This window comes from Osmerus mordax, chromosome 19 (assembly GCF_038355195.1).
Source record: "Osmerus mordax isolate fOsmMor3 chromosome 19, fOsmMor3.pri, whole genome shotgun sequence".
NCBI lineage: Eukaryota > Metazoa > Chordata > Actinopteri > Osmeriformes > Osmeridae > Osmerus > Osmerus mordax.
In genome coordinates this window covers 4,156,441-4,179,060 of record NC_090068.1, presented here as the reverse complement: position 1 = coordinate 4,179,060, position 22,620 = coordinate 4,156,441, and the positions used below count along the sequence as shown (strand labels likewise).

Genomic DNA, 22,620 nt, shown 5'->3' with positions numbered 1-22,620 from the left:
ACAATTCTATTACATCCCCAAGATGGTATTTGACCTGTACAAAGGTTTGGCTCTTGCTGCTGATTGTGTAATACGAGGTAAAGTCAACCAGCTTTTCAGCATTCACTAACTCAGTGGCCTGTGCAAGATGCGGGACCTCAACTAGATATGCCATCATATTTTTATCAAAGTGTATAGTTTGAAATGGTTGGTATTCTAAACAATAAAGTGTAGAATCAACAAGAAATATGTTTTTGACCAATCCAAATTCTGGCATATTATCATTTACTACTTTGGCAAGGATCATTGACTTTTGAGTTATGTATTTATTGCCATAAATCACAAGCCATTTGACCGATACAGCATTGTTTACTTCATCATAACCTAGAAAGTCTCTTAATTTTCCACGTAAATATTGTAGATCTTTAACCTCAGATACAGGTCCCATCTCTCTCTCATTTGAAAAGATTGGGTGCATTGAAGGGTCAGCATTTTGGCAGCCTTCATACATTTGGTTCTGATTTATCAAAGACTTAGAAGCCCATTGTTTAAAGAAACAATGTTTAGACTCAAACCGCATACACATATGTCTAATCATTGGACCCAGTGACTTAATCTGTGAGGGCAAATGTAGCATATAATGCTGCTTAGGTGTGATATTGTTCTCTGGAAAAAGTTCCTTCCATTTTTTCAAATGATTTTCAATTAGTGACTTCAATCTAGAAACTGTTGCAATGGTAAGAACAGGTGCAAACACTATTTGCACAATCTCTATTAGCTCAATGATCAGATGCACAAATGCATTGGTTTTCAAGCTTTCCAAAACAAATGGCAATATCCTTATCAGGACAAGCATTTGACCAGACGACTGTTTTAATTTACCATCATTTGACATTAACGTACTAACTGATATCGGGGATGGCCGATCTCTAACATCCAAAGGGGAATAAGGGAAACCAAGAATAGCAGAATTCACAGAGTCTAGATCTATCTGCCCTGACTGAACAAGATGATTCAAAACATGCTTGATTTCCAAAGGAGCTATTCCTGCCAGAATTACATGCATAATATCTTGCGGAGTCTGTTGAATAATATCAAAGGCAGGGATATCAACTAATTTGCTCCTGCGATTGATCCCATATGTTGTTCTTAGGCTGTTGCGAAGCAAGTCTGTGTTTGCATTTTCTATTTCATTAGTTTGTCTGATATGCTTCTTCAAGGTCCTTTTGGTAAATGAATCCTCGTTGAAGTATGACTGCATGTCCTCAAAAGTACACTCACAGTGTCTGCATTTACTATAGGCAAAGCCCACACCCTCTTTGAACCCTGCAAGTTCATGCTGCGCCAGAGTGTCGCCACAAATAGAGACCATGGCACCATAACAGTTTTCTGTCCATTAATAGTTTGCATTTTAACACCATTGTACAATGCATCCATATCTTCTTTGATTCTATTCAATATTACATCTACACCACATTGACGGAGGTCTACTGACCTAGCCAGGGCAAGTAGCCTAATAGCAGCAAGTTTAGACCTGTATTTCGGATTTATGTTTGCTTGGGTGTAATACACCATTAATAATTTGTTTTTTGATGCAAATGATCCTAGTGGATTACAGATCTCTATTTCATCCGTGTATACAACAATCTGTAATGCATTTGGTTTCTCTGAAAATAAGGGATGTGATTTTAGAAGGGCACCATAGACAATGTCTATAAAAAAACCTTCTCTGCACCTCTGTGGTCCCTTGTCAATCATAGACCATATCCTTGGGTGTGATAAGAACTGTTCTAGACTTTTGACTAATGGTACATAATGAAACACTTTGTCTTTGATGAAGAAGTCTTTAGATCCTCCACGTTTCGTCCTGCATATGGTTCGAGCAATTGGAATTTCTTCAGCATCCACAATACTGAATTGCTTCTTAATAACACTGTTCTGTCGAAATGTTGTTGCAACACTTGCAAAAGGGTCAGGTAAGAACACATATTAAGATTGTGTTTTGGTATTAATGCAACGTTTACTGTTAACAATGGAGAATACCATCTCTTTAAATGAGTTCATCTAAAAATAATGTCATACCTCTTAAACCCTATGGGGTCTGGGAGCTGTGGCTAACCTAAAAGAGAGAGAGAGCTTCAAAACTAATCTTGGTCTTTTTGGTTAAACCTCATATTATCTATTGTCAGTAACAGTTACAATGTTAGTAAGTTATATAGTCTCCAAATGAAGTAGTTTTATTGTTATCAAAAGTGAAAGAGAAAAACTTGGATATGGACTGATGTTGCATTAAAGCCTTGTCCTTAAGAAACCTTTAAAACAGACCAAACTAATACACTTGGCCTGGTACCGGGCGTATCGGACTTAACAGTTTTTATCCTATATGTTTTTGTATGGTTCCATCAAACTGTAATAATAGAAACTTATTGTAATTTCATTACATCATGATAAACGTTAAACTGTGTTTTCTAGGATCTGAAACTACTACTGATAGCACACAGAACCAGGCAAGACATTACAAACTTCTTCAGGAGCTGTACAAATCCAAGCTCAGACCCAATAAGAAGGATGTTGCCCAGCTGTTGGACCTTGAGTACCAAGCAAGACGGAAATTCATCGACTCTGATGCTCTTAGGGAGCAGGACAGGCCTACCAAGATTCTTCAAGCATATCCCTGCTTCAGAGAACTGGATCATGTAAGCATATATTGGGTTATTGGCTAAGTTCTATTTTGCACATTCTGTTTCAAGTTTTGGGACTTGATAGATGTTTTTACATAACTTTGTGTGGAAAGTGATCCTTTTGTCCTGTTTAGTCAAATAAATTTAGTCCACAAATTCCACTTCCACAGTGGTTCAAGAAATTGATACAAATTAAAAGATATATTAGTTTGATTTTAACTGGAAGGTAGATTGTAATATTTATTTTCTTTATATATTTAATTATCTATTTTTGTCTGTCTCTCTGTACCAGGTAATGGATGAACTCTGGAGGATCCTCAATCAGGAAAACGCTCACTACTTGTCTGAACTAAAGAACCGCTGGGAAACCTTTTTTGAGAAGGCACAGTTTTATGGAGTTTAAAAAAAAGTAATGAGGCCTCCGTTGTCAGATAAAGGTAATTGCAGTTTATTGAGAATCCCATGTTAGTAAAAAACCTACGTCAGTGAAAAACAAATCTAATACCGTTAATCATGAGTTCGTAATTACAATGGTGAATTATGTTATTGTAGTTATCTGTAGTCTGTTGTTTTGACTATTTCGGTTCTTGAAGTGGTATTTACTAAAAAGAGACACTCTTACATAGCTTTAGTGTTCCTGTTCATACATGGGAGACTCTGACAGAACACCATCTCTGTAGCACTCCATCCAGTCCAGAACCCGGGGTCCTGAAGTCTCGACTCATACAATACTCAAACGATGTTAATATACCTCTCTGATCTAACGAGTCTGACTAGCTGTCGTGACCTCTCAGGTGGGCTTTGGCTAAGATGGAGAGCTGGAGAGATGGTTGTTCTGTCAGTTCTCCTGTCTGCACAGGAACTGTAGCTCTTTTGCAGTGCCCAATTAAGTAGCCTACCTCACTGACCAGTTCTGATATTACGTGCATTATGCGTCATTTATGCAAAATAATATACTTTCAATTTATTTGTCATCAATTTTGACATATTCATCATTGAACTTGATTACTTGTATTTTTGTGGATTATCTCATTAGAGAATGCTTAATTGTGTTAATTTCTATATTTTGCAGTGAATGGTGCTATCAGAATCCCATGTCAGACTCCCATGTTAGTAAGGTTTTTTTTTACCGATTGCAGTAAAGATAATGAGACTATTTTTCTTTTTCACAGTAAAGCAATCTGTTGCCGTGATTAAGGCTTTGCCAGACCTGTTCCCATCACCTGTGGTTCACAAGAAATTAGGACATGCAAGTGCGGCTATGCTTCACATCCTTAAGGTAAGAAATGTATGCATGTATTTTTCATATTACTTGATCATATTCTCTTAACAGTGACTTGTTTAAGTGATCATTTTTGTTTTTCTATTCTTGTTTCAGTCTGCAGAAGACCCCAACACCTTTCTTCAGGCAAGACCACTCTCCAGCCCTGTTGTGATTGTCTGTGAAACCAACTGCATACTGGCCATTGGAACCATGCCTGTGCTGACCTTCCCAAAGGAAGACCTCTCTGTCAGTGTGATGTACATCCTTGCATGTTACTACACCTTTCACCTTACATATCCCAAGTGCATTGCCACACTCCTCTCTGTGCTGCAGACAGAAGTCCTCATGGACTCCATCCATGACCGAGATATGACTTCGTCATATAAAAAAGCTATGGCTGAGTGGAAGACGTTCATTGCCGAATAGGCTTGAACATTAGTAATAACGTAGATGCCTGACCCCAATACAATGTTTTGGAGGAGCTGTTGTTGTTTTTTCAGCCTCCCAGAAAATGTATGACGTTTCTCTCTCAAATGATACTGTTTAATTTTGCCCCTTCAGCCTTGGGGTCTTCATGTATGCTGTTGTTGTTTTTTCAACCTCCCAGAAAATGTGTGACGTTTCTCTGTCAAATGATATTGTTTAATTTTGCCCATTCAGATTTTCAGCCTTGGGTCTTATGCTCTGCTGATGTTCACCTAAACAAATAATAAAGAGGTGATAAGAAATTCGACTCGTATCTTAATTTTTTAGGCAAGCCTTTTACATTTTCTATTATGACAGGATTACAGATTTTTATCTTTAATATGACATGTATATTTCAGGGATTTTGCCTTATTTCAAGAATTGTGTAAAGACGTATATGCTAAATTTAAGCAGATTATACTACACATTGAGAAAAAAACTACTTACATTGTATTGTATCAAGAAAATAATACCTAGTGTGTAGCTTTATGACAAGATTATGACACAAGTATTTACTTAATTTAAGAACGTTTTCCAACACATTGAGAAAAGAAAGCTTATATATTTTAATCGTATTAAGGCAAATGCACTCGTTATTAGTGAGAACACACTAGTTTTAAGGTATCTATAAGTTTGTTGAGGTTAGATATTTTTTCTTGTTTTCAAAAATCTTGGCAAGTCAAATTTTCTTGTTCTGTTGGCAGATAATTTTGCTTATTTTAAGTAATATTCACTTAAATTTGGTACTTTTTTTCTTGTTTTTTTAAGGCAGCTTTTTGCAGTGTAGGCCTAATAATAAATAAATATGCCTCTATGCGTGGATTTTTTTGTAGGGCAAGTGGAAATATAAGCTTTATTTACTTATATTTACTCTTTTTATATGGCTCTGACCTAATGTAGCTTTTCAGGAAGTGTCCATGTGGGAAAAAACTTTTTTCCATTGACTAAACATACCTTATTTTGAAGAAAACAACCTAAACTTTAGTTTAAGATATGTCTCCCAGTCGTGCCCTAGCCAAAGCAGCAAAAACTATAAACAGTATTTTCACACACTTTCTCAATGCAACCAACATTTGATAGCATTAAGGCGTAAGTGTCTACGTGCTAACTTTTAAGCTTTTATTGGTTTTACCAAAATTAAAAACAGTTATTTACAGCATTGGTAAAAACTTCCACCACATTTCACCCAGTGTCGATACGTCAATCACAATCACCCTTTACCTCAAAACGAAAAACACAAATTCACCAGTGTGGGCCCTCCCTGCGCCAACCTAAACCCTCCAGGAAAGCGAGGAAAAACTCCTCACAAAAACTCTTTGAGAAAATTAAGAAGAAACCTCGGGAGGAGCCATTCGAGGGGGTATCCCCTCCTCCAGGGATGGTTGGGGGTGCTGCAGGTCGGGCCGAGTCCAAGTGCAGTGCAAATGATGTGTGTCTGAGGTGAGAGTTTCTGTAACGTTCCGGTAAGTGGGGTGGGGTGTGTGGGTGGCGGGGTTGGAGGGGCCAGACTTCTTGATGAGTGGGATGGGGGGGGGGGTTTCTTGTGGCGGGGGGTGGGGGGTGTAGTGTCCTTTTCGGGGGCCCAGGGAGAGGGGTTCCAGGTGCTGCAGCTGGTGTGCCGGGGAGGGGTGATGACCGGTCCTTGGGGGGGGGGGGGGGTAGAGGGTGCTGCTGCTGGGATGGTGTTGGCAAACTGGAACCCTGTGAGGTGATAGGGGGAGAGAGTGGAGAGGGGAGGAAAGGAGGGGGTGAGCAAGGGTAGTGGGGTGCAGGTGTAATGTGCTGTTGTACTTCCCTTGTGGCCTGGTGGGTTTCTCCTCTCCGGACCCTCGTACTGGGGACAGGTGTTGGTGTCCCTGGGTCTTCGGGCTTGGTGCCGGAACGGGTGAAGCGGTGGGGTGAGTGGAGTGGTGGCTGCCAGGGCGGTGGTGATGGTGTTGGGGGCGATGAGGGTGTTGGACGGGGAATGCCGCCGGCCTTCGGGGACGGAGCATGTAGTGCAGAGATGGTGTGGTGGCATGGGGGGCTGAGTTAGATGGACACGTCCTTCCACCTCTCCACCCCCCATGTGTCTCTGGCGGTGTCCGGGTTATTTTTAAAGTCCAGGATGGCGTAGTCCCTGAGGAGGAGAGTGATTCTCCTCCTCTGGACAATGAAAGGGTGGTCCTGTTGATGATAGACCCTGCTGTTCCTTGTCTCCCATATCACCTGCTTGACGGCGCTGACGATCCTCCACTGATGTTGTAGGCGGGGGGTCGTACAGCCCCCCGGAGGACCGAACAGGATGTCGTCCGCCGTCAAGCGAGGCAAGGTGTTGTTCCTGTAGAGGGAGACAGAGGGAACAAACAGGGCCCAGACCCGCCTGGCCACGGTGCACTTGACAAACAGGTGGTAAATGTTTTCAGTGTCAGTGCAACCGTGGGGGCAGAGCTCGGTACGGGCCATGCGCCGTCTATGCATGAATTCTCTGGTGGGGAGACAGCCGTGAGCAGTTGACCAATTCAAATCCTTTTGTTTATTGTTGATGCATTTATGGTTAATGTTTTTCCATACCTGTTGGATGTCCAGGGCCGGTGTTACTGTACTCTGTCTCATCGATTCTCCTAGCCTCCTTTCCCTGTAGACCGCTCGGAGGACCTGGGCCAGATCGCCCTTGATGAGTTCCCAGAAGGCCTGATAGAATTCCGCCGGGATCCCGTCCGGTCCCGGGGCCTTCTGGGTGTTCATGGCGTGCACGGCCCGGGTGAGCTCCTCCAGACTCAGCTCTGGTTCCTCGCCCTCGCCCCCCTCTTTGATTTGGTCCAGACCGTCGAGGAAGGTTTCCGCCAGAGTCCCGTCCGCCGGCTTGGTGTCGAACAGCCGGCCGTAGAACTCCTCGGTCACCCTCCTGATGTCGTCGCTGTCTGTGACGGTCTGGCCGCTGGTGTTATAGAGGGACAGGATGCCTTGTTGTTTAGACCGTGCCCTGCGGAAGAAGTATTTGGTGCATTTCTCCTCCTCCTCCAGGCCCTTGAGTTTATCCCTGAAAGTCTTCCTCTCCTGTTCTTCCCGATAGAGTGTGGCCAGGTGCTCCTTGGTCTCTGACAGCTCCCGGGTCACGTCGAATCCTCTGAGTTGGAGGAGGCTCAGGCGTTGCAGGGCCCCGTTGTGGTGGTAGAAACGGGCCCTCTGTTCCCGAGCCTTCCTCCTTCCAACCCCTCCGAAGAACCCCTTGACCCGGGACTTGACCATTTCCCACCACTCTATCGGGGATGTAAATAGTTCTTTCAGGGTCCTCCACTCCAGGTAGCGCCTGGAGAAGGAGTGGCTGATGGAGGGGTCCTGGAGTACAGATGTGTTCATCCTCCAGGGCCCCCTCGTTGGTCTGGCTGGTCCCTCCCATCGCAGGGTCACGGTCAGCATCCTGTGGTCTGAGAAGTGCGTCGCCTGGGTCTTGAAGGAGCACACTCCCAGACCTGGCGAGAGCAAGAACATGTCGATCCTTGAAGAGGCAGAGCCCGAGGATCTCACCCACGTGTGTGTTGGGGGGGAGGTGCCGCCGACATCCATCAGGGAGAAGTCATTGATGATGTCCTGTAGTGCTTTGGTGGATCTGTCCTTCCAGGGTTTGCTCCGATCCTCATCCCTCAGGGCGCAGTTGAAATCACCCCCTACCAATACTGGCATGGGGGTCATCAGAAGAGGTCGAAGCTTCGCGTAGAGGGAGACTCTCTCTGTGGCGTTGGAGGGGCCGTAGACGTTGATGACCCTGAGCGGGGAACCCCGGACCTCCAGGTCGACGGCCAGGATCCGCCCGCTCTCGACGACTCGGTGGCTGGTTTGTCGGAGGAATGGATTGGCCACCAACATCCCGACCCCATCCGATTTATTGGTGTTGGAACCTGACCAGAGAGAGTCTCCCCGAGTCCACTCCCCCTCCAGAAGTGCATCCATCTCCATGTAGGGGATGGCACACTCCTGGAGGAGGTAGATGTCGGCCGGTTGTGTTGAGAGGTGTCTGAAAACGGTTGCCCTCTTCTCCAGTCGTAACATACTGCGGGTGTTGAGTGATGTTATTGTGATAGTCATAGTGATTGTGATGATTTGACGGGTCCGCTGATTCCTGTGGCGATGATTTGGAGGTTCCTGATGGCCTCCTGTCCATATTCCGGGTCGGGCACCTCCCCCTGATTGCTCACGGCTTCGTCGTCCCCCCACCGTCTGCCTGGTGGTGGAGATTCGGCTGGCACGGAGGGTCCTTGGGTGGGCCGGGGCTGGCTGGTCTGATCCTGTGTGGGCTCAGAGACTGCTGTGGAGGGTTGGCGTCTGGACTTGGGACCAGGGTGAGGTCGTGGGGGAAGGGGGGGAGGGGGAGGGGGGGGGGGACCTGGAGGCTTTGGTGGTGGTTTCGGGGGGGATGGAGAGTCAGAAGTCGGGGTGGAGTCGTCTTCGGAGGTGGCAGTGGTGGGTTTGCGCTTCCTCTTCAGAACGACCATGTTCCAGTCAGTGAGTGGTGAGTCCTCGTTGTAGAGTGACTGGGAGTGTGGGGGTAAGTCGTGGGAGGGAATGATCCCTACCAGAGCCGGTTCCCTCACATTCACCGGCTTGGCAGGGGTGGATGTACGTATTGGGAGATACACCGGGGAGGTCATGTCGGTGGAGTCAGAGTCCGGTCGTGTCGTCCCCGGTGGATTTGCCGTGGTGGGGGTCGGCAGGTCTGTCTGGGAGTCCGGTAGGTCTGGTTGTGTCGTCGGGGATGAGACTGCCCCCGGGAGTGGGGAGAGGGGGTGGATGTCGGTCGGGGAGTCAGGGGGGAGGTCGGTGAAGGGGGCCGGTACCGAGTCGGGTTCCGATACCGGGTCGGGGTCAGTAATTATGAATAGGGGGGGTGTGGAGGAGTCTGAGGAGGGGGAGGGGGAGGGGGAAGGGGGGAGGGGGGGGGAGGTTGGTGGAGGGGGGTCGGCCTGCTCCTTCTGAGGTTGAGCTCCGGGCGGTGCCGTAGGGGGGGTATTGGCCGGCCTCCTTGTCTTGTTGGCGTAGGAGTGGGGGCAGTCTCTGTAGAGGTGTCCCTGAAGCCCACACAGGTTGCAGGGGCGTGTGTTAGTGCATTCCGCCGTGGGGTGTTCCCCTCGGCAGATGCGGCAGATGGTCTTTGTGCAGGCCGCGGCCAGATGTCCAAGGTGGCCGCAGGTCCTGCACAATTTGGGCATACCGTAGTAGTGGACGGTGCCCCTGTGGTTCCCCAGGTTGATGGTACTGGGGATGTGTTGGACACCGCCCACCGCTGAAGGATCCGGTGTGAGCTGGACCAGCCATTTCCGTGCCCCGGTCCACACTCCATCCTCGTCCAGGACCCTCCTCGCTCCAGAGTTGACGCGGGCATAGCGGCGCAGCCAAACCTCCACGTCGTACTCCTGCACAGCTTCGTTGTGGAATTGAATGGTGACTACTTTGTTTTCCCTGTCTGAAAGTGGTTCTGTGTGGAGATGGCTGAAAGGCGGGTTATTTTTGTTCTGGCGGTACATGGTCCAAAATTGCTCTAACAGTTGTGGTGTTTTGAAACTGACCTCAAAGGTGTTGGGGGTTGAGGGCGGTTTCACCAGGCAGTTGAGATCGAGCGGCGCAAAGCCCATACCTCGTTGGAGTACGGCTCTGCTGAATTCCAGGCGGGTCATTCCGGTTGTGGTGTCTCTCTGTCCTGTCGTCGTTGCGGTGGTTGTGGATCCTTTGGTGACTCCGTCCCCGGCAGCCTCATCGGATTTCACCGTCACTCTGACGGCGTTCACCCGTCTCATCGCCCCAGGGTTCATCCTGGCAGCCATGGTGATGGTGCGTGTTCCCCGAACCTGCAAGGGTGGGGGGGGGAAGAAGACTCAGAGCCGGCTGAGGCCACTCGGTAGCCCGTCCCCAAGGGACGGTACTCTCCTGTGGCCCGCCTGCTCCTAGAGGTGGTGTTGGGGCTCCTGGCCCTCCTCCCGTCTGGTCTGAGATGGACAGTCTTCCTATGGAGGACAGAGGAAGACCTGAGAGCAAGGCAGAGCCACCAGAGTGCTTGGCCCTTGGCGTGCCACTCTCCTGTGGCCTGCTTGCTCTCGGCGTAGGTGGTGGGGCTCTCTCCCGTCTGTCCCTCCTTCCTCCGGGTCTGGTCTGGCGGAAAAGGTCCTTATCCCGACTTTTCGAGCGGTCTGGCCAGCCGCAAAGGGGGGGGGGGGTATGGGGATCCGGGAGATGCGGGGTACTGGGAGTCGAGGGTGGGGCCGGTCTGCACCGACCTAGCCCCTCCTTCTGTTCCTCTGCCTCCTGCCTCTCACCGGGGCCAGCGGGCACCGGAGGATTCCGGTCCTGTCCTGGGTGTTCCGCAGCTGGGCGGGTCTGGGAGTCGGCGGAGTACTGGGAAAGCCGGAGGGGTCAGGGCTGGTCTACCACGACCTAGCACCCTCCTCCTGCTCCCCTGCCTCCTGCCCCTCACCGGGCCCTGTGGCACCGGAGGGTTCCGGGCCTGTTCGGGGTGTTCCGCAGCTGGGTGGTTGGGCTGAAGATTTTGGCAGAACCGCGGTCAGGCCACGTATTCTGCCTCTGTCTCCAGCCAAGTGGTGAAAAAGGGGGGAAAGTAATGAAGAGAGAAAGGGGGATCGAAAACCTGGCTTCCACCGCAGAGCCAACAAAGGAATCGCAAGCCGTGTCGCATACACCGCAAGACCCCGGACTTTCGATTTCTTTCCTGACCACCACGGCTAAACGGGAACCAGAGTGCCGATTTGATACTTCCTGATCAAGGTGTCTCCCCTGCCAGGTAAGTATGTCTACGTGCTAACTGGCATACTTGTCTTTCATTTATTGCTAGTAGTCACTAGTTATTGAACTAAGAAAAGGACGTGGACCTGAAAATTCCGGTGCCATATTTTCAGGCGGTGTTCTCAGCTACATTCAGGATAATAACCGTATGTTTTCTGAACGTTCGATTCAATGCGTTTGCTACCTGCGTTCCAGGATAATTTGACAGTGGTTACCCTTGGGCAAAAATAACGCTGTCGATAGAAGGCACCCTACTTTGTAAAAGAGCTGCTCCTCTCGCTTATTTCTCCTTTTTTTGCTTTCGCTTAACATACCCGCTAGCGCTAGGAGTGCGTCGATCCATTCTTTTCTGCGCTGCCTGTCTAGCTAGGCTACATTTTTTTCTTAATTTACCAATTGTTAAGGGTAACTATGTTTTCTGGTAGAAAATATTCACACGATTTAATTGGTCAATTTGTCGCGCGTAAACAGTGAGTGTGTAAACACTGGACAGTTGACTTGCACATTGTAATTTCATTGCACGTTACCCGACATGTCGTCGGGGGCCCCCTGGTGGCTGGGGGCCCCTGGGAAACTGCCCCGTTTGCCCCTACGTTAATCCGGCCCTGTGTTTATTGACCAGTTTAGAGCTAAATACTCTTGCCCGAGCCTGGAATCGAACCTGTGTTTTGAGTGACTTTGCATGGGTCTCCATCAGGTCAACACATTTGGATTCAAGTTCAAGTAATGCCACTGCATTTCACAGTCAAAACTGAAGTCTGTATCAAGTGTAGATGGGAAAAGCTTCATTTTTCACAACTGACATGGACCCTTTCTTCACTTTTACAGGTCTGGAGGGTCATGCAGAGGCCTGCTCAACAGAGTACAACAGAGGATGCTGAGAGCAACACAGACTCCTTGCTGGACTACCCCTCTCTAGCTGGACAACTTCTCTTCAGCCCCGATCCCAGGACAGCTTCATCCAGCTGACCTTCCCTGCCTGCATGCCTGCAGGCCCTGCCTGCCCCTGCCTGCCAGGCCTCCGGAGACAGACAGTCACCCGCAACACAGACCCCTTGCTGGACTTCCCCTCTCTAGCCGTACAGCTTCTCTTCAGCCCTGACCCCAAGACAGCTTAATCCAGCTGGCCTGCCTGCCCTGATTGCTGGCCAGGCCCTGCCTGCACACCCTCAAGAGACAGTCATCCCACAGACTACTGTGTTTACTGGCTCTGTAGATAGCTTTTTTGAGGACATTGATGAAAAAGGACAAACCTTTTTTACCTTGATAAAAGTCTAAATGTTTAATCCTTTCCATATCCCAGCATGCCAAACTGCTGACTTTGAGTGTCTTAAGTGATGAAACGAGTTCAAGTGATAGACTTTTGACCTTAATCCAATGATTATTCATTTGAATAAAAACACTCAAGAGAAGTAATGCTTCTTGGACGATTTTTGCTCCACATCAGTACATCTCACACATTTGCCTTTGTTTCCATGGGTTTGCCCAAGGACACATTGTAATTTTGCATGGCCTGGAATCGAACTGGCAACCTTCAGATTACTAGTCCGATTCCCTAACCGCTCAGCCACCTGACTCCCAGCAATTACATTTTTGTGTCATCCTTTCCCATTACACACATTTAGTCAATGTTCTTAAACTCAACCGATTATTGTCATTTTACCATACTGTTCATATTGAACAGACATCAGTGTTTACTTGGAAAGATTACTGTATAGTTCCACTTTTGATTTGTATTTCCATCTTAAGTTTGGCCTTTAATTTCATTTGCAAGTGGTATTAAAAGGTCTTAAAAAGTGTAAGTCTATTTAACCCTTGTGTTATCTTCGGGTCATTCTGACCCATCAGTCATTGTGACCCACTGTCATATTGCGACAAATTTACCTCATAAAAAAACTAAGTGAAGCATTTTCTTTTAACCGTTGGGCTGTCTCAGACCCCCCACATTGCGAAGGTTAAAAGAAAATTATTTTTATTTGTTTTTGTATTGGGTAAAATTGGATAGACACAACGATGGTTCGTTATGAACCTTTGGGTCATGTGACCCGAAGGCAGCACAAGGGTTAACTTGTTTATACCTGTATACACCCTGTGAAGCCCCCACCCCCCACTCCAGAGACAGTTGGTGACAGAGAGGTGCATATATTAAGTTAAACATAGTCATGCCTTAAGAGTAGAGTAAAGATTAGAGACTAAATGTGTAAATGGATGTTGAAACTCAGTTCTCTGAGTTGGTGCATGTCAGTTTACGCAAAGGTAGCCTTTTAAACCTCTAGGTTTAAAAATTCCCCACCTCCATCAGAGACACTGACTGTCTCCCCACCTTCAAGAAAAGGCTCAAGACACACTTTTTTCCGAGAGTACAACGGTACTTAGCAATGATTGGCTCGACCTGATGTTTCCTCCAGGATCACAATGACCCTTATTGAGAGACTTGTTGGTTAATTGTAACTGACTTAAAACTACTGTACTTGCTGTGTAATATATCTTTGTTGCTTGCTTTTTTCCACAGGTACACCCTTGCACTTTTTGAGGTTCATGTTGTTAAATTGTTTAATTGTAACTTGTTCAACTACATGCTCTTATGGTTGTTCTCTTTGGGACTTATTTCGTTTTCAGTGTATGCTTCATGTTTTGGCTACCCGCAATGTTTGGGTCAATCTCGTTGTTATGATCAGTGACCTATGCACGTTTGTAAAGCTCTCTTTTGGAAGTCGCTTTGGATAAAAGCGTCCGCTAAATGCATAAATGTAAATGTAAAAATAATTCAGATTTGATTGGAACTCTCTCTTTTATACATTTATAGTTGGATTTGACATTTAACAGACATTTAATTCATTTAGCAAGTTGTTTAACTCAAACAACCATAACACAGTAAAGCTGCAGTCAGATTTGGCGAAATTGTTCGCTTGGATGTTATCTTTACATATAGATGGCGTCTTGATGATGATGCGCACGCAGCTTCAAGGCAGAAAGACGCGTTCCATTTCACTTTTACTGTACCCTACACTTTTAATGTTCGCGCCACCCCCCCCCCTTCTGAATAAAGTTCGACTGATCTGATTTGTTCATTTCTGTTGCTATGAAAACCAGTTTAGCCAAGCTAACTAACATTGTTTTTAGCTAGCTTGCATTACCATTCAACCGCTAACAAAACATTAGTAAAAATAGCTTGCTAATCCATGGAGGACTAAAAGTGCCACAATGAATTAAATAAATACACCATTAAAATAAATAAACCATTAAATAATTACTTAAATGTGTCATTAATTAATTAAAATAGACATTAAATACATAAATGTGTTCTTAAATGTGTCATTAATTAATTAAAATATCAATTCATTTAATGTAAAATACATATATAATTATTTCACTATTTAAGTATTTCATGCTACATTTCATGCTACATTTCATGCTACATTTCACAACGAGTTGTGTTGCAGTGCTTCATTAATTGTGTTATCTGTCAAACTCGCCCATCAAAGTCAGTGGGTGGGGCTAGCGCGAATCTAGTTTGATCCATTGCGTTGGTTTTAAGTAGAGTGCCTGGATAGAGACATGGAGGATCTTCATGAACTTTCTAGGGAGTTGGTGAGAGACATTTTAGACTTAGCTGACAATGTGGAAGCAGGACCTGCTGACCCAGAGCATGTAGCGAGTAAAGCAGAGGAACTTCTTGAAGTTATTGGGTGTGCTCACGCCTTCGGCGAGCACAACCATTGTTCTCTCACATATATATTATTGTTTATTTTCGCCCCCCTAAGGATCAGTCAATATTTGGACTACATAGACAACGCCTGTGTCAAAATGATGTCTTGTTACAGTAGCTTGTTTCAAAGGGGGTTCGCTTGTTTCAAAGGGGGTTCTTGAGTAAGCTAAATGCTTGAAAATATCACTAGATGGGAAAAACTTAAGGGTACGGACCCACCTGCAACGACGCAAGCGAGCACACCCTACAATTTCCCCAGAAATTTTACCCTCTCTAGTTGGAGTTATTTCCGCACTTTGCAATGCTACGGCTAATATTAATCGAGGGGAAGACTCGGTCCTGCTAGCCCCCATGTTGAGACAGCGTGCGAGGTGCAGGACCAAATGTCTAAAACTTGCCCGGAGCTGCTGAGAGAAGCAGCGAATTTGGTTAAGGGCCCTGGTTCCCCTGGGCCCTTATTGGTTCAACGCTAGATGTGAAATGAATGTGCAATACATCACACAACCATATCACACCCAGACTGTGAAACCATTCCACATACAGTGGAATAATAACGTTTTCCAAATGTCCCTAGGAATCTGGAAACATAGACAGGTCTTGTATGTAATGAAAACTCGTTCAGTACAAGCAGTACAGTACAGAACAGTGTATGTGTAAGGGAGTCAGGTGGCTGAGCGGTTAGGGAATTGGGCTAGTAATCAGAAGGTTGCTGGTTCGATCCCCGGCTCTGCCAATTATGTTGTGTCCTTAGGCAAGGCACTTCACCCTACTTGCCTCGGGGGAATGTCCCTGTACTTACTGTAAGTCACTCTGGATAACAGTGTCTGCTAAATTACTAAATGTAAATATATGCACGGTCAAAATCCCCGTAAGAGACAATTCTGTTTCAGATATGCTTCTGTTTCAAGAGCAGTGTTGGGGTAGTTACTCAAAAAAAGTAATAGATTACACATTACTAGTTACTTTAAAAAAATTAATGCTTTACATTACTAGATTACTCACTAGTTACACTACTAGTTACATTACTTTTGGATTACTCCGTGACATCACCTGAGATGTCACCTGCTACAAGCCTGTTTATCTCTGCTTTGGTAACCTGCTGATGTTGAAAGTCAAGTCGTGGCTGCTTGGTTGGTGTCGGCAACAATGGCAACGGCAACCTTTTGTGTGTCACTCAGGGTTCCGGGATCCTTAGCTATAGTCTTGAGTTAACATGTTGCCGTTGAAGATGCTTTGACAGATTAGAAGTTGTGTTCGTGGCAGTGGAGAGGTGTTTTTGGCGTGGGCACAATGTACATTGTACTGACTCTGGTCATTTTAGAATTTGTTTATATATTTCCCTGTGAAATCTACATCTGTCTGCACTCAGAAGGTCTAGAGAGCTAAATAGTCACAGCTAAACAGATCATGCACAGTAGGAGAAGAGGAGGTCAAGTCAAACTGAGGGTCCTGTACTCCTGCTGCTTTGCTCATCCCTTTTTCCCCCCTTTTCACCTTCTACTGCTTTCCGTTTCTCAAAGCAGACAGACGCATGTGAGGGAAAAAGGCACATCAGCCGTGACTGAGGAGTAAGAGGAGCATGACTGGTCCAAAATGGTTCAGTGCATTCCCATGGCGCCGCCTGAGAGGGTTCGAGTCACAGAGGGTGACACGCTGCTGCTAAAGACAGGAAGCGCAGAAGGTCGCACTTCCTCTGGAGACACCCGCAGTTTACAGACCCACATTTCAAGTGTGACCCCAGAGAATGAATGAGCTCACTTTTCCAAAGCAAAAAAAAATCACTGATTGCATAGCATATAAACAGACTGAACACTAGTTTTGGTATGGCATACTCATTTAATTAAGTATACTATATACTGGTATATTATCAAACAACTGAGGACCAGGTCCATATTACACAATGCACACAAATAACAACACAGTTAAAAATATATGTTCTCAGTTGTGGGATTGACAATCCAACACCAATAGTCCGACACAGTGAGACACATCAGCAGTAACGGTGTGTGTCCACTACAGCGGAGCGGGCAGCGCGGGGCGTCGGCTTCCAATCATAGACTTATATTTAGTAGACACAGCTTCTTTTCTCTTCCAAGTTGGCGTCCCCATTTATTTCTATGAAAAGTGCTCAGTGGCACAGTGAGGCAAGCGAGAACGCAAAACTGGACCGCGCCATCTTTCCAGTTCCAGCTCGTCCGGCCTTGCGCAGAACAGTGGCTCGCCTTTTTCCTAGCTCCGAGACTCGTGCACGCTTGCAACTAGCTGTACACGTTAGTGATGGGAAGTTTGGATCATTTACTGACTCGGTTCTTTGAATCTCGTTCAGTAAAATTAACCAATCTTTTTTCGAGTCACTCGTTCATTTCACGGGGGGAGGGAGGGGGTAGTTTAGGCCAATTCCCTGGCCTAAATACGTCCACTGCAAACATGTATCATATTTTAATGTAGGCCTATGTTAGTGCATGTAAACCAGATACTATTTTGAAAGAAATTCCTGTATTCAAATAATGCATCATGACAGTGTGCATTTAATTATCGCGGCAAACAATTACACTGCACTGAACTGTAAGTGTAACCCGGCTAGGGTTATAAGTATTATCATTTTATTTGTGGATGGGTTTTATTATTTTAAGAAGGGTCTATTACAAATGTAAACATTTTGTTTTTTGTTTGATTAAGAAATAATGGTTTGTGTTCCTTTAAGAGTTAAGCCTGGTAGCTAATATTTGAGCAATGCACATACAGAACATGTGGGTCGTGCTATCAAATTTGTGGAGTCAAGGTCTAATTGGATGCCATTTAGATTAATCCCGCTTTTAATAGAGAGTGGGATTGGGATTGGAGAGGAGTGGAAGGCCGCGAAAGAAGGAGAGAGGAAGAAGAAAGAGGAACGGCGTGAAGAAACACGGACGGACAAAAGTTTTTTCCGATTTATTGAGTAAAGTAAGCCTGTGTTAGACCAGGAGTCGTATGCATCACTTGAGTAAAGTGATCGTTACTTTCTGTAAGATATAGTGCGAGGCACTGAGTATAAACCTTGTCTGTAACCTTTAGTGACGGACTGAGTTTGGACCTAGCTAGCTAGGTGTTTTCGCTACAAAGCGTGGTGGAATGGACTGTCGGCATGCGGAGGAGAAGAGGATTGTCTGCTAGGTCCGCTTACTGCTGGAGCTGGTTACAGACGGAGGAACCAGGCTGCGTGAGTACTGGTGGACCAGTTCAACTTTGTTCTAGAGTCGGAGCAGAGTTCCCCGGAAAGTTTTTTTTTTTGGCTCTTCGGAGTTAAGTGGTCCCTTTGTGAGTTTCACGGCCACCACGCTCTCAAGCCACGATACAGGCCTGCAACAGAGAGTGGTCTGCGTGTGGGACCACAGTGCACTGTTGTGATAATTAAGATATTTTAGCATCTTTGCTATCTGTTAAGTTTGATTATTGGAATTGAAGTTTATTTTTGCTGGTGCACAACTACTGACTGTCGGTAGCTACCTGAAATAACTAACTTGGTTTTCAGTCACTGAAGGTTTATTTCATTCCATTCAACACCAATGTAACCATCCAGTTGATGGGTAAGGAAACGTTTATGTATTTATTTTACATGGAGAACCACCCCAGGATGAAATTGCATTCTGTTTATTTTGAGGTGAATAAATAGAAGTGTTATTTGGACTAGGTACAGGGTGTGTAAATGGTAATCATTACTTAAGATAAAACATACACTACGTCTATGACTAGATACACTGGTAAATAGGACTTATAGTTAATGGGACACAGGAGGGAGTTATAGGTAATTCGCCGAGAGGCACACATAGGAACTCGGGTGCCCGGCCATTGGATATACCAGGGTAGAGGGCGCTACATAAGTAAAATACAAAAAAAGTTCTACTAAACCTAGTCACGCAAAAGTGAACGAGGTAAACATATCCTTTCTGTTTCCTCTTCTGAGCCTATGCAGGTCACGTGAAAAATGATCCTAAGACCCGTACCCGAAGACCCCGTCAAAATGAACGAATAATTTATGTTTCCTCTAGCTACCAGTACTGTGGCTATGCAGGTCACGTGAAAAATGAGCCAAAGACTCGTACCCGGCAGATGAACGAATCGTTCACCACCAACCGTATCTTTGGATCAATGTTTTGTTCTTCTGCCAGCCGAGTCTTCGGATCAATGTTTCGTTCTTCTGCCAACTGAGTCTTCGGATCAATGATTCGTGTTTGCTCCAGAAGACGTCAACAATCTATAAAGCCAAGATTAACATGCCTTAACATGCCACGATATCACTCATTATATTAGGCATTACTTTTGTCATGCCACGAACATAATAACGTTCATTACAAAATGGTTAAATCTGCTTTAAAATAACAGAAATAAACTCTACAAACAACCGTCATGTATGTGTGCAAACATTTGTAAAACTGGCTACAGCTAAAGCAGGCAACTGTAGATTATGAAGCTCTTTCTCCTTGTGCTCATTCAGCTCAGGTAGTAGTGATGTGTCTTTCGTGAATGATTCGTTTATTTTGAACAAATAATTAGTATGACTCGGGAGTAACGAGTAGTCTCAGAGAGCGATTCGTTCATTTTATCGTGGCCGAGAATTTTTTGTTGTTAAAATAACAAAACCTATAATTATCACTTGTGAGCGAATATCATTCACGTCTTACTAAACCTAGTCACGCGAAACTGTTATGATCAGTGACCTATGCACATTTGTAAAGCTCTATTTTGGAAGTCGCTTTGGATAAAAGCATCTGCTAAATGCTTAAATGTAAAATGTAAATGCAGCTACCAGTACTGAGCCTATGCAGGTCACGTGAAAAATTATCCAAAGAGTCATACCCGGCAGATGAACGAATCATTGATCCGAAGACTCTGTTGGCAGAAGAATTAAACATTGATCTGAAGACTCGGTTGGCAGAAGAACGAAACGGACAACCGATTGGCCAACGCAAACGGGTTGGTTTCTTGTTTCTTGTAACGTAGCAACCGTTGGTCATGGTAAACATTTGTAGATTTTACAATTTCAAGATGGAGGAGAAACCTTTCGTGTATGGCTGCACACCCATTCCTGTTCAGAACAAAGTTACGTAATTTGACGAGCCTGAATTTAAAGATTACATAAAAATAACTAGAGAGGGTACAATTTCTGGGGAAATTGTAGGGTGTGCTTGGTTGCAGATGGGTCCGTTTTTTAACTGTAATTTTTACAACTGATATTTCTGTATATTTGATATAAAAATGCCTACTTATTATTTATGAAGATTGCATAGATTTAAAAGCATAGCCTACATTTGTTGCTGCTCATGTACAATTCAAAATACAAAAAGTGAGGTGTAGCATGTCCCTGTACTTACTGTAAGTCGCTCTGGATACGCGCGTCTGCTAAATGTAAATGTAGAATGAACACCCTAACCTAAACCCCTCAAAAAAAGTTTGGAAACGTTATTTTGGTCGATTATTCCTCCCCTTCAATAATACCAATTGGTATTGTATTTTATATTGTTGGAAAGCCTGATTAGTCACCTTTACAACGAGGTACAACTTGTAAGGATCGTGCATTTGTGGAATGAGCAACACAGCTAACCGTGTGGGTAGCGGCCCAAAAAAGTTTGCCAAAATCCTCTGCAATATTCTTCTGTTGGTATTCACTCTCGTTTTGATTGCTTGGTGGATTGGATAATTGCACTCTCCCACAGTAATAAGGAAAAAAAAAACACTTATTGGCCATTTTTACACTTTATAAATTTTACACTGTCAGGGACCTCAGTAGTGTGTGGAAGATCCATAGAAGCCACAACAGCTTGGCACCTCCTCCTCATGCTGGTCACCAGCCTGGTCACACACTGCTGTTGGATGGCATCCCATTCCTCAACCAGGATTTGTCGCAAGTCAGCCAACATGTTTGCGTTGGTCCCTCTGGCATATACATCATGCCCAAGCTGATCCCACTTGAAGCTCAAAACGAGAGTGAATACCAACAGAAGAATATTGCAGAGGATTTTGGCAAATCTTTTTGGGCCGCTACCCACACGGTTAGCTGTGTTGCTCATTCCACGAATGCCAGATCCTTACAAGTTGTACCTCGTTGTAAAAGTGACTAATCAGGCGAAACACCACACAAGCTTGAGTTTAAATTAGTGGTGGGCATAATTTTTTTTTTTAATCCAGATTAATCTCACTGTAATCTTGGCGTTAATCTAGATTAAAATGGCTCATTTGAATTCCGCCGAAGGCATTCAGAATATGTGTGCTACCCAAATAATTACTAAAAGTAAGTCTTTGAGAACGGGTTTCTCAAGCCAGGTGGCGCATTAGACCAGGAGCTCATCTCCTGTTTCCAAAATGCATCACAAACTGCTTGAGAAAGCTGTTCTACTATGATAATTGGTGATTAAAATAAATTATGTTCAATAAGATGTACTTGTGTTTATTAACTGTTTATTAGATTAGTTAGCTTGGCTGATAGAGCTGTGCTGACGGGCTTGCCTCGGTTGCACTCAAACATCGTAGTTTGACGACGACTCTTCCCCTGCGCTACATCAAAGCCCCCATCCCTCGCCCCTCGGCTTGAAGCAACGGCCCCGGTGGATGTAGGTGGTATTGCATTTCTTGTTAGACTTCCGGCTCTTCCGGTCGTTTTTATTCTATTAACTCCAGTCAACATTTACAAAACTATCTCCCCCAATAATTTTTGTTCGATTTTCGAACCTGGCTCATACTACTAGCTTTTTCATAGAATAATTGTTCCTGATTTTTGCTAAGTTTGAAACCATTCCGAAATGGGTAAACTAGCACCCCATTTATTTGCTTACGTCAATAAACGTAATAGTAATAGTTGCTTGCAAATGTGCTCGCGGATACTAACAGGGCACAAGCACAAAAGTTCACATTGGCCGATAGCGGATTTACCTGGAGCTGAATGAGCCATATTGAATGAGCACAGGGAGAAATGGCTTGAGTTGCCTGCCCTGTGGTAGCAAGTTTAGCAAATGGTTGTTACACATACATGAAATGTTGTTAGTATAGTTTATGCACGTTATTTTAAAACAGATTAGATTTTTCTGTCAAGAACGTTTTTACGTTCATGACATTATGGCAAATATTATATTATGTTAAGCGTGAGCATAGATTGTTGACATGTCTATCTGGAGCAAAGACGAAGATTAATGCTTTAACTGATAACCACAATAAGAAATGATATAAATATGATTAGTCTTGCCTTCAGAAGCTTTTGTTAAACACACCCATTATTCTTTTTTTTTTATCGTGTCATCAAGCCAGACTGCTTTTGTGGGACAATGAAGGTCCTCAGTGACTGTTTCACCCCCACTTATATCTGATGGAAACGTCTTGTATATAGGCCTCGTTCTGTTAATATGCCCCTTTCATTTACATTTATTCATTTAGCAGACGCTTTTATCCAAAGCGACTTCCAGGAGAGAGGTTTACAAAGTGCATAGGTCACTGATCATAACAACAAGATAGCCAAAAAACATCGCAAGTAACCAAAACATGAAGCACACATTGTGAACAACCAAAGTAAGTGCCAAAGGGAAGAACCATAAGAGCATGTAGTTAAACAAGTTACAATTAAACAACATGAACCGCTATAAGTGCAAGTGTACCTGTGGAAAAAAGCAAACAACAGTAATAAAAACAATATATCACAGCGAGAACAAAAATTTAAATCAGTTACCACTAACCACAAGAGCAACAAGTCTCTAAGCAAGAGTCATTGTGATCCTTGAGGA

The 22,620-nt window shown here is 44.7% G+C and overlaps 1 pseudogene; it reads right to left on the bottom strand.

Moving 5' to 3' along the window:
* Nucleotides 1-8,436: 8,436 nt before the first annotated feature.
* On the bottom strand, nucleotides 8,437-12,148 carry LOC136963500 (uncharacterized; annotated as a pseudogene).
* Nucleotides 12,149-22,620: the final 10,472 nt, after the last annotated feature.